At 37.7% G+C, this 13,522-nt stretch overlaps 1 pseudogene; it reads right to left on the bottom strand.

Annotated features, from left to right (window-relative positions):
- Positions 1-369: 369 nt before the first annotated feature.
- Positions 370-1,294, bottom strand: LOC139033718 (olfactory receptor 4C3D-like; annotated as a pseudogene).
- Positions 1,295-13,522: the final 12,228 nt, after the last annotated feature.

Here is a 13,522-nt window from a genome sequence, read left to right as displayed (position 1 = left end):
ATAAAGAATTTAGTACAAGAGCAGTAAAACTCTGCAGAAAAATTATGCAACAATGATCCACTAGGGGATTATAGTTTTTTCCCTTGCTTATTCAAAGTCTATAAATGTGAACATACAAGCCTTGGTAAAGTACATTAAAAGTTATCAAAAAGACTAAAAAATAACTAGCCATTATCAAATACCCAACAAATGCTAGTTTCTAGTCCTTTTTTCAGTCAATGAAATACTTTTTTTCTGGGGAGAAATTAGCATGGAAAATATTTTTAATGGAGAAGATCTGCAAAATTTCTTAAATTTCTTTCACAATTTACAACAGGTAAAATCTTCCCTGTGTATATAAATCATTGCTTTCTCAGCCTTATGGACAGCCTAAGCTAATCTCCTCTTCAACAAACTCTACATGGAATTTTTTACCTCTGTGTTTCTCACTGTGTAAATGATAGGATTTAACATGGGAGTGAGGATTATAAAGAACACACTCACCAATTTGTCCCCAAGGTAAGTGGTCACAGGATGCATATAACTAAATATACAAGGAACAAAATAGAGCACCACTACTGTAAAGTGGGAGCCACATGTAGAGAGGGCCTTGTGTCATCCTTCAGAGCCATGGTACTTCAGGGTGCTCAGGATGACTATGTAGGAGATGAGGAGCAAGAAAAAAATGAGCAAGCACATGGCCCACTGTTGGCTGACACCACCATTTCAAGTGTGTATGTGTGACTGCAAGCAATTTCCAAGACTGAGAAGAAATCACACATGAAGTGGTCTATGATGTTGTGACCACAGAAGGTCAAGTCTACTGTGAAAAGAATTTGCACAGTAGTATGCAGGATCCCCTCGATCCAGGCCACTACTACTAGGAGCTGGCAGACTTTCTGCACACGATGGTCGTGTAGTGCTGAAGCTTGCAGATGGCCACATAGCGGTCATAAGCCATGTTGATGAGGACTATGATTTCTGATCCTCCCAGGAAGTGTACCAAAAAGAGTTGAGCCAGGCATTCATGCCAAGAGATGGTTCTCCTCTGGTACAGCAGGTCAATGGTCGTTTTGGGGGTTGTGGAAAATGTGTAAAAGGCATCTATGAAGGCCAAGTAAGTGAGAAAAAAGTACATTGGAGCAGAAAGTGTGGGACTGAGGGAGACGGTGATGGCAATGAGCAGACTGGCCACCATGGTAAACAGGAAAATGAACAGAAAGACAATAAAGAGTACTTTCTTTATGTGTGGACTCTGTGTGAGTCCCAAGTGAACAAATTCAGTCACATTGTTTAGAAGCATAAGAAGATCCATTCAGCAAGTAACAACTTCTTAGGGCCTAAATTACCTAAAAAGCAATAAAGAACGGTGCTTGTTAATCTTGAAAGGATTCTGGTCTGAATTTCTGAGAACAAAAATAGTGCAGTCACTGTAAATGTGGAGCATGTCTTTGGCATTCTTGCTCAGTATTTGCTTCAAGACTTTCTTACTTCTTCATTGATGGCTTTTATCTCTTCAGATTCCTAGTACTTATCACCTGTAAAATATCAATAAGGACATTTGATACATGATTTACTGAAAAAGACTGTGCTATGTACGTGAGATCTGGATTCTCACTTTGGTTCCTTCTCCATTGGACTTTGCTGCATCAGCTCAGTATCTCAAACTTTCAAGTCCTCCTCTGGGTCTATGAAGTTATAAGTTGTAATTCTCAGATGTATCTTGTGGGCTTAGATGTCCTGTGCAAATATAAGAATAATTCCTTCCTCCATGATAATTTACATTTGAACACTCAGTTTTAACCTTGAAAACAAATACATGGTCAACAATTTTCTATCACAGTGAAGTGTGAGTCGCTCAGTCATGTCCAACTCTTTGTGATTCCGTGGACAATACATGGTTCCATATAACTATACAGTCCATGGAATTCTCCAGGCCAGAATACTGGAGTGGATAGCCATTCCCTTCTCCAGGGAATCTTCCCAACCCAGGGATTGAACCTAGGTCTCCTGCATTGCAGGCAGATTCTTTACCAGCTGAGCTACCAGGGAAGCCCTTACCTATCATAAACAAGTAATTTATGGAAATGTATATAAGTCCTTGGTGACACATCCACTGTGGTATTTATCAGAATATGTAAGCTATTCAGGTGTGTTTTTTCACTCTGACTACTATAGTGTCTGGCATGATGTCTGTAGTGCCTGAAACCTATTAAGTGATAAGACGTGCTTGGTAAATAGTCATTCTCTGTGGATAAGTATTACTCTGCTTTTCCAGACTATGGGCTTCCCTGGTGGCTCAGTCAGTGAAGAATCTGCCTGCAATGCAAGAGATGTGGGTTTGATCTCTGGGTCGGGAAGATCCCCTGGAGAAGGAAATGGCTACCCACTCCAGTATTCTTGCCTGGGAAATCCCATGGACAGAGGAGCCTGGCAGGCTACAGTCCATGGGATCACAAGAGTTGGACACAACTTAGTGACTAAACCACCACCACACAGACTACAAAACTACATGGATTCAAGTGTTGTTGTCCTCTAGCTGTTTATGGTTATTCTCAAGAAACATAAATTAATTATTGAAAGGTAGCTTCAGTCTATGTTAATAATTTCCAGCATACATTATGGGGTAGGTATAAAAATAATTATTGCCTCTTGGAAAGAGTGTATTAGTATGTCAAGATAATTATATTGTTTCAAGTGATATTTTTTCTTCTTCAAAATTATATTCCACATATAATTTAACATAGTCATCTTCAAAAAATTGATAGCATCAGTAGACTAGGATTAAAAAAAAACTTGTATAGGTTTTCAGTGGAAGAGGATTTGTTAAGAAAAGGAAATCCCTATTTTCAACATTCTAAAGAATAAATAAAGAATATGGAGAACAGAGAGAAATAACATTAATAGATAAGTTATAGAGATAGGTAATACACTATACATACAAACATATTAAGACCAACTAATAGAAACACATATAAAATCTATTACTATAAGTATCTATTGCATGCTCACTCATTCAACAAATGTTTATTTGACACCCACTATGTATGCTGAAGTGGTAATGTCTAGTAAATGCCTGAAATGTTATTACCAAATAGCAGCAGCACATCCATCCATGATATGCATGATCTTCCCACCCCCTCCTGTTTCTGCTACATGTGTTCTCATGGCTCCTTCTCCCATCTTTCCACAGCATCCATCTTCTGCCATTCCTAGTTACAGCATTCTGCATTACTAACAGAATGAGTAAAGAAACACGAAAAAGAGAAGAGACAACATAAACATAATAAAATGTATTCTGCAAAAAATACATCTTTTCCTTTCAAAGATAAATGGATATTTTCTAAATTATCCAAAGTGAAAATTTTATACTTGTGGAAACAAAGTGCAACAACTCAATGCATTTCCTTATTCTGAGGTGGACTCACCCTACAGATTCCCCTACATAGAAAGAGACTAGTGTACATAAAGTAAGAACTAGACATATTCTAAATACAAGTGTTTTAGACATAACTATGAAGAAATATGATTTTTTTCATGTTTTTCTCTCCATAATACTTTTTCTGAGGAGAAATCAACATGGAAAATATTTCTAATGGAGAAAGATCATCATTTACAATTATGTTCAACAAAATTTGAAAAACTGTGAAAATTCAAAATCTGAAGAGGGAGCTAAGATGGTGGAGGAATAGGATGGGGAGACCACTTTCTCCCCCACAAATTCATCGAAAGATCATTTGAACACCGAGTAAACTCCCCAAAACAAGTTCTGACCGCTAGCAGAGGACATCAGACACCGAGAAAAGCAGCCCATTGTCTTCGAAAGGATGTAGGACAAAATATAAAAGATAAAGAGTGAGACAAAAGAGTTAGGGATGGAGATCCATCCTGGGAAGGGAGTCCTAACAGAGGAAGTTTCCAAACACCAGGAAACCCTCTCACTGGCGGGTCCAGGGGAAGTTTTCTAATCTCAGAGGACAACCTAACTGGGAGGAAAAATAAATAAAACCCACAGATTACATGCCTAAAAACAACTCCCAGCAGAAAAGTACCCCAGACACTCGCATCCGCCACCAGCAAGTGGGGGCTGAACGGAGAGGAGTGGGTGGCATTGCTTAGGGTAAGGACCAGGCCTGAAAGCCCTGAGGGCAGTCAGAGGGCAATAACGTGAGACAGCAATATAAACTGTGGGATAGCAAGAGAGAGAGAATTAAACTGGGAAAAGCCCTAAATTTAGGCATTACCCACGTTCCCAGAACAAAAGACTAAGCAAATATCAGAGAGGAGCTAGCCGGCTATGGACCGGCCCAGCCCCCGCTGGAGGCAGGAGGCAGCAGGGAGGGGAAAGGGGCAAACTTGGCTCCAGAGACAGCATCCACTACCAAACTGCAAACAGGCTTCCAGTCTCTAACCCAAGACTTCCTGAGATTTTGCATGGTTGACATCCCCTGGGAGGGTCGCAGCCAGAAATCAGGCACGCAGGAACCAAGACTGGGACTGCAGAGGGGATAAGGTGCACCACACTCGGGGAGATTGCGCTCGTTCGCTCATCAAGCTCCTGGTTGCCTGAGCTGCTCCGACCGGGGAAGGCACAAAACGCAGGCCCAACCGAGTCTGCGTCTTTGTGGAGTACCCGAAAACCTGAACCTGAGCGGCTTAGGCCTGGGAAGTGCATGCAACTCAGGGCCCACTCCCTGTAGTGCAGCCTGGAGCTGGAGCAGTGTAGATGGTGAAAGCACACAGGCCACGAGCGGGGGCAAACCCAGTGTGGCCAAGACACTGTGAGTGCTCCCCACACACGCCAGTGATATTTGTTTGCAGTGCCCCTCCCTCCCCACAGCACGACTGAACAAGTGAACCTAAACAAGAGACCACCTCCGCCCACTTGTGTCAGGGCAGAAATTAGACACTGAAGAGACCTGCAAACAGAAGCCAAATAAACAAAGGGAACCGCTTCAGAAGTGACAGGTGCAACAGATTAAAATACCTGTAGTTAACACTGACTACACTGAAGGGGCCTATAGATATCAAGAAGTGTAAGCTGGAACAAGGAGCTATCTGAAACTGAACTGAACCCACACTGCCCACAACAGCTCCAGAGAAATTCCTAGATATATTTTTACTATTATTATTATTATACTATTATTATTATTTTTTATTAAATTTTTTCCTTTTTTTAAGCCCTCTATTACTGCTCTATTACTCCTTAACTTTCATTTTTATAACCCACTATAACATGCCAAGAAAAAAAAAAAGAAAGGACCCTATTTTTAAAGTGAACTTCATATATATTTCTTATTTTTTTGTGTGTTTTTGTTGTTTTTTAATATTGTATTTTTAAGAGTCTAACCTCTACTCTAGATTTTTAATCTTTGTTTTTCAGTATTTGATATCAATTTTGGACATTTAAGAATCCAACCTTCAGTACCCATTTTTATTCAGGAGTGTGATTACTAGTTTGCTCACTCTCTCCCCCTTTTAACTCTCCTTTTTCTCCCCAGATCACCTCTATTTCCTCCCTCCCCCTTCTCTTCTCAATCCAATTCTGTGAATCTCTGTGGGTGTTCTGGGCTGTGGAGAACACTTAGGGAACAGAGTACTGCCTAGATCTGTCTCTCTTCTCTTGAATCCCCCTTTTTCTCCTCCTGCTCACCTCTATCTCCTTCCTCCCTCTCCTCTTCTTCATGTAACTCTGTGAACCTCTCTGGGTGTCCCTCACTGTGGAGAATCCTTTCACCATTAACCTAGAAGTTTTATTATCAGTGCTGTATGGATGGAGAAGTCTTGAGGCTACTGGAAGAATAAGACTGAAATCCAGAGGCAAGAGGCTTAAGCCCCAAACCTGAGAACACCAGAGAACTCCTGACTACAGGGAACATTAATTAATAAGAGATCATCCAAAAGACTCCATACCTACACTTAAACCAACCACCACTCAAAAGCCAATAAGCTCCAGAGCAAGACATACCATGCAAACTCTCCAGCAATGCAGGAACATAGCCTGAGCGTCAATATACAGGCTGCCCAAAGTCACACCAAACCCATAGACCCATCTCAAAACTCACTACTGGACACTCCATTGCACTCCACAGAGAAGAAATCCCACTCCACCCACCAGAACACCGACCCAAGCTTCCCTAACCAGCAAACCTAGACAAGTCAAACATCTAGCCCAACCCACGGGGAGAAACCTCCACAATAAAAAGGAACCACAGACTACCAGAATACAGAAAGGCCACCCCAAACACAGCAATCTAAATAAGATGAAAAGGCAGAGAAATACCCAACAGGTAAAGGAACATGAAAAATGCCCACCAAGCCAAACAAAAGAGGAGGAGATAGGGAATCTACCTGAAAAAGAATTTATAGTAATGATAATAAAAATGATCCAAAATCTTGAAAACAAAAATAGAGTTACAGATAAATAACATGGAGACAAGTATTGAGAAGATGCAAGAAATACTTAACAAGGACCTAGAAGGAATAAAAAAGAGTCAATTAAAAGTGAATAATGCAATAAATGAGATAAAAAACAATCTGGAGGGAACCAACGGTAGAATAACAGAGGCATAAGACAGGACAAGTGAGGTAGAAGATAAAATGGTGGAAATAAATGAAGTAGAGAGGAAAAAAGAAAAAATAATTAAAAGAAATGAGGACAACCTCAGGGACCTCTGGGACAATGTTAAGTGCCCCAACATTCGAATCATAGGAGTCCCAGAAGAAGAAGACAAAAAGAAAGACCATGAGAAAATACTCAAGGAGATAATAGCTGAAAACTTCCCCAAAATGGGGAAGGAAATAGTGACACAAGTCCAAGAAACCCAGAGAGTCCCAAACAGGATAAACCCAAGGTGAAACACACCAAGACACATATTAGTCAAATTAACAAAAGATCAAACACAAAGAACAAATATTAAAAGAAGCAAGAGAGAAAAAACAAATAACACACAAGGGGATTCCCATAAGGATAACAGCTGATCTATCAATAGAAACCCTTCAGGCCAGAAAGGAATGGCAGGACATACTTAAAGTAATGAAAGAGAATAACCTACAACCCAGATTACTGAACCCAGCAAGGATCACATTCAGATATGAAGGAGAATTCAAAAGCTTTACAGACAAGCAAAAGCTGAGAGAATTCAGCACCACCAAACCAGCTCTTCAATGAGTGCTAAAGATCTTCTCTAGACAGGAAACACAGAAAGGTTGTATGAACGTGAACCTAAAATAACAAAGCAAATGGCAATGGGACCATTCTCACCAATAATTACCTTAAATGTAAATGGGTTGAATGCCCCAACCAAAAGACAAAGACTGGCTGAATGGATACAAAAACAAGATCCCTATATATGCTGTCTAGAAGAGACCCACCTCAAAACAAGGGACACATACAGACTGAAAGTGAAGGGCTGGAAAAAAAATATTTCATGCAAATGGAGACCAAAAGAAAGCAGGAGTCGCAATACTCATATCAGATAAAATAGACTTTAAAATAAAGGCTGTGAAAAGAGACAAAGAAGGACACTACATAATGATCAAAGGATCAATCCAAGAAGAAGATATAAAAATTATAAATATATATGCACCCAGCATAAGAGCACTGCAATGTGTAAGACAAATGCTAACAAGAATGAAAGGGGAAATTAACAATAACACAATAATAGTGGGAGACTTCAATACCCCACTCACACCTATGTATAGATCAAGTAAATAGAAAATTAACAAGGAAACACAAACTTTAAATGATACAATGGTCCAGCTAGACCTAACATATCTATAGGACATTTCACCACAAAACAATCAATTTCACCTTTTTCTAAACTACACACAGAACCTTCTCCAGAATAGATCACATCCTGGGCCATAAATCTACCCTTGGTAAATTCAAAAAAGTTGAAATCATTCCAGCCATCTTTTCTAACCACAACGCAGTAAGATTAGATATCAATTACAGGAAAAAAAATATTAAAAATTCAAACATATGGAGGCTAAATAACACGCTTCTAAATAACCAACAAATCACAGAAGAAATCAAAAAAGAAATCAAAGTATGCATAGAAATGAATGAAAATGAAAACACAACAACCCAAAATCTGTGGGACACTGTAAAAGCAGTGCTAAGGGGAAGGTTCATAGCAATACAGGCTTACCTCAAGAAACAAGAAAAAAGTCAAATAAATAACCTAACTCTACACCTAAAGCAACTAGAGAAGGAAGAAATGAAGGACCCCAGGGATAGTAGAAGGAAAGAAATCTTAAAAATTAGGGCAGAAATAAATGCAAAAGAAACTAAAGAGACCATAGCAAAAATCAACAAAGCTAAAAGCTGGTTTTTTGAAAAGGTAAATAAAATTGACAAACTGTTAGCCAGACTCATCAAGAAACAAAGGGAGAAGAACCAAATCAACAAAATTAGAAATGAAAATGGAGAGATAATAACAAACAACTCTGAAATACAAAGGAGCATAAGAGACTACTACCAGCAGCTCTATGCCAATAAAATGGACAACTTGGAAGAAATGGACAAATTCTTAGAAAAGTATAACTTTCCAAAACTGAACCAGGAAGAAATAGAAGATCTTAACAGACCCATCACAAGCACGGAAATCAAAACTGTAATCAGAAATCTTCCAGCAAACAAAAGCCCAGGACCAGATGGCTTCACAGTTGAATTCTACCAAAAATTTAGAGAAGAGCTAACACCTATCATACTCAAACTCTTCCAGAAAATTACAGAAGACAAACTTCCAAACTCATTCTATGTCAGCCACCATCACCCTAATACCAAAACCAGACAAAGATGCCACAAAAAAAAAAAAAAAAAAGAAAGAAAGAAAAGTACAGGCCAATATCACTGATGAACATAGATGTAAAAATCCTTAACAAAATTCTAGCAAGCAGAATCCAACAACATATTAAGAAGATCATACATCATGACCAAGTGGGCTTTATCCCAGGAATGCAAGGGTTCTTTAATATCTGCAAATCAATCAATGTAATACACCACATTAACAAATTGAAAGATAAAAATCATATGATTATCTCAATAGATGAAGAAAAAGCATTTGACATAATTCAACATGCCTTTATGATAAAAACTCTCCAGAAAGCAGGAATAGAAGGAATATACCTCAACATACTAAAAGCTTTTTATGACAAACCCACAGCAAACATTATCCTCAATGGTGAAAAATTTAAAGCATTTCCCCTAAAATCAGGAACAAGACAAGGGTGCCCACTCTCATCACTACTATTCAACATAGTAATTTGGAAGTGTTGGCCACAGCAATCAGAGCAGAAAAAGAAATAAAAGGAATCCAGATTGGAAAAGAAGTGAAACTCTCACTGTTTGCAGACGACATGATCCTCTACGTAGAAAACCCTAGAGACTCTAGCAGAAAATTACTAGAGCTAATCAATGAATATAGTAATGTTGCAGGATGTAAAATTAACACACAGAAATCCCTTGCATTCCTATACACTAACAAAGAGAAAACAGAAATAGAAATTAAGGAAACAATACCATTCACCATTGCAACAAAAAGAATAAAATACTTAGGAGTATATCTACCTAAAGAAACAAAAGACCTATACATAGAAAACTATAAAACACTGATGAAAGAAATCAAAGAGGACACAAACAGATGGAGAAATATACCGTGTTCATGGAATGGAAGAATCAATATTGTCAAAATGACTATACTACCCAAAGCAATCTATAGATTCAATGCAATCCGTATCAAGCTACCAGCAGTATTTTTCACAGAACTAGAACAAAAAATTTCACAATTTGTATGGAAATAAGAAAAACCTCAAATAGCCAAAGCAATCTTGAGGAAGAAGAATGGAACTGGAGGAATCAATCCACCTGACTTCAGACTATACTACAAAGCCACAGTCATCAAGACAGTATGGTACTGGCACAAAGACAGAAATATAGATCAATGGAACAGAATAGAAAGCCCAGAGATAAATCCACATACCTATAGACACCTTACCTTCGACAAAGGAGGCAAGGATATACAATGGAAAAAAGACAACTTCTTTAACAAGTGATGCTGGGAAAACTTGGCAACCACTTGTAGAAGAATGAAACTAGAACACTTTGTAACACCACACACAAAAATAAACTCAACATGGATTAAAGATCTGAACGTAAGACCAGAAACTATAAAACTCCTAGAGGAGAACATAGGCAAAACACTCTCTGACATAAATCACAGCAGGATCTTCTATGACCCACCTCCCAGAATATTGGAAATAAAAGGCAAAAATAAATAAATGGGACCTAATGAAACTTAAAAGCTTTTGCACAACAAAGGAAACTATAAGCAAGGTGAAAAGACAGCCTTCAGAATGGGAGAAAATAATAGCAAACGAAGCAACAGACAAAGAATTAATCTCAAAAATATACAAGCAACTCCTGTAGCTCAATTCCAGAAAAATAAATGACCCAATCAAAAAATGGGCCAAAGAACTAAACAAACATTCCTCCAAAGAAGACATACAAATGGCTAACACACATTTGAAAAGATGCTCAACATCACTCATTATCAGAGAAATGCAAATCAAAACCACAATGAGGTACCATTACAAGCCAGTCAGGATGGCTGCTATCCAAAAGTCTACAAGCAATAAATGCTGGAGAGGGTGTGGAGAAAAGGGAACCCTCTTACACTGTTGGTGGGAATGCAAACTAGTACAGCCAATATGGAAAACAGTGTGGAGATTTCTTAAAAAGCTGGAAATAGAAGTGCCATATGACCCAGCAATCCCACTGCTGGGCATACACACTGAGGAAACAAGATCTGAAAGAGACACATGCACCCCAATCTTCATCACAATACTGTTTATAATTGCCAGGACATGGAAGCAACCTAGATGCCCATCAGCAGATGAATGGCTAAGGAAGCTATGGTACATATACACAATGGACTATTACTCAGCCGTTAAAAAGAATTCATTTGAATCAGTTCTAATGAGATGGATGAAACTGGAGCCCATTATACAGAGTGAAATAAGCCAGAAAGATAAAGACCAATACAGTATACTAACGCATATATATGGAATTTAGAAAGATGGTAATGATAACCCTATATGCAAAACAGAAAAAGAGACACAGATGTATAGAACAGACTTTTGGACTCTGTGGGAGAAGGCGAGGGTGGGATGTTCTGAGAGAATAGCATTGAAACAAGTATACTATCAAGGGTGAAACGATCACCAGCCCAGGTTGGATGCATGAGATCCATGCTCAGGGCTGGTGCACTGGGACGACCCAGAGCGATGGGATGGAGAGGGAGGCGGGAAGGGGGACCAGGATGGGGAACACATGTAAATCCATGGCTGATTCATGTCAATGTATGACAAAACCCACTACAATATTGTAAAGTAATTAGCCTCCAACTAATAAAAATTAAAAAAAAAGAAAATTCAAAAGCTACAATGATCACTTAACATCAGAGAAATGGATAAGCAATATAAAGTGCATCTTTTTGATTAAAGTGTAATTTTTAACATGGATGTTTTTAAAAAATTATTCAACTTCTTAGGAAAATTCTTATGCTGTATTGTTAATTGGGAAACATTTTGGATGCTATTCTTAACACTAATTATTTTAAATCCTAATATCAATATGTATCAATAGGGAAAAAAGCAAAATATCTTTACTTCTATATTGGTAGCACTGTAGTTGAGTATACCTTTTTGATATTTTGCATGCTAAAGAAGGGTGATAAATTTCAGATAGTTGTGTATGAGGCATGATTATATGATTTGCAAGACCCATTTAAACCTGAGATTTTATGATTATATGTTTTCTGGAAAATAAAAATCTAACCTATGAACTTTTCTGATATAGGTCCATGGCCAGAGCCCTAGGCAGCTGTTAGTTCATAAAGAAAGGTGCTATAAGATTAAAAATGCCTGCAAGTGTCTGTAATGTCTGTAAGTGACTTCATTAATTTATAAATGGTACCTTTCTGTAAGGTCTGTCTGTTGACTCTTAAAAGCACAATCACATGTTCTATTTATAGGTAAATTTTGTGAAGTTTCTTAACTCTGGCTAATTGGGCACCAAGGGTATTTCATCATCCTTAGCATACCATGCCAGTAATCCAATAATTTCACATAAATTAAGTGGGCTCTGGGGGATAACTCTTTTGGTACTCATCTTTAATTTTGAACTTCTCCTTAGGTCTACATGAAAACAAAACACTATGACAAGAGAACAGAATAAGGTAACCATTCATGAATTTAGGCACTTGATAACAAATGAGATTAATATGGAGCCTGAATATCACCATTATATAAATTAGTCACTTAAGTGGATAACTATCTGATGTAATTTTTTTTCATAATACTAAGTATTTTCCATCTGTCTACCATTTATGCAAATCCTAATTTTACTACTATTTTCAGATATACCTTAAGTGATAATACAAACTTTATAATAATATTTGCCACAAAGAGTTGGGCATGACTTAGCAACTGAACAACAGCAACAGTAATACTGGCCCTTCAAAACAAATAAAGCTTACAATAGTTTTTCAAAATGGCTCTATCTTGAATTTATTCTGGGATTAGATTAATGTGATAATGATGAAAATAAGTCTATCAAATTATATTCAGAGATGGTAGAACACATATATTTCAGTCATTTAAATCTCATAATAGCCCTACTAAGTAGGAAAAAAATAAGCATAATACGTCCTACTAAATAGAAAAGAAAATAGCCACAATTAATAGCAAGGAAATACAAGACACAGAATCAAAACACCATTTGCAAATTCAGACTAAGAAGCCAGGGCACTAAATTCAGGGACAAGATTTCTTTGAATTACTGTTTTTCAACCTAAGTGTCTTGAGAAGCTCAGGTTGCCACCTCATGTAAGGTCTACTACAATTTTCTACTAAAATAAATACCATTATTTGAAATTATATTGAAAATTGCATTTAATTCAATTTAATTGAGAAATTTTCTTACATAAAAACACACACTATGTTGAAATATGGTTGTATTAATAGAAGAAAAATAGGTTGTACCTAACTTTTACTTGGCTCCAGAATATGTGTCACTGTGAGCAGCATACGTCATGAAGGAAAAGAAAACTGAAAACACATGATTAAACCCAGTTTGACTAAACACTCCAATATTATAGGGGAGTAATAATATGAGTGATGGCAGGTACCAAAGACAGTCTGAATGAGGGTTTGAAACTGTCTAACAAGCTATAGAAATACAGATTTTTCTGAGTGTTACTCTGAATGAAAGGCAGAATCATATCAGACAAACAGCATATACTGACAAAGGCATGAATTCCAATCTCATAAAGATTGAAATTCATTCACTATACTCATTGAGTGGTCATTCAACTTTTACTTAAATAGCTATGGTACAGTGTAAAAAGATTGCTTTACAACTCCTACACCTGTCTAGTCCAGCTGTCTAAGCCCTAGAGTTGCACCAAAATGGAAACAGAATTAGATCTAAATCAGTGAAGAGTGTCCATCAAAATATCTTTTTTTCTAAAAGGAGGTC

Source organism: Odocoileus virginianus, unplaced genomic scaffold (genome assembly GCF_023699985.2).
Source record: "Odocoileus virginianus isolate 20LAN1187 ecotype Illinois unplaced genomic scaffold, Ovbor_1.2 Unplaced_Scaffold_40, whole genome shotgun sequence".
NCBI lineage: Eukaryota > Metazoa > Chordata > Mammalia > Artiodactyla > Cervidae > Odocoileus > Odocoileus virginianus.
This window is presented reverse-complemented; position numbering and strand designations above follow the sequence as displayed.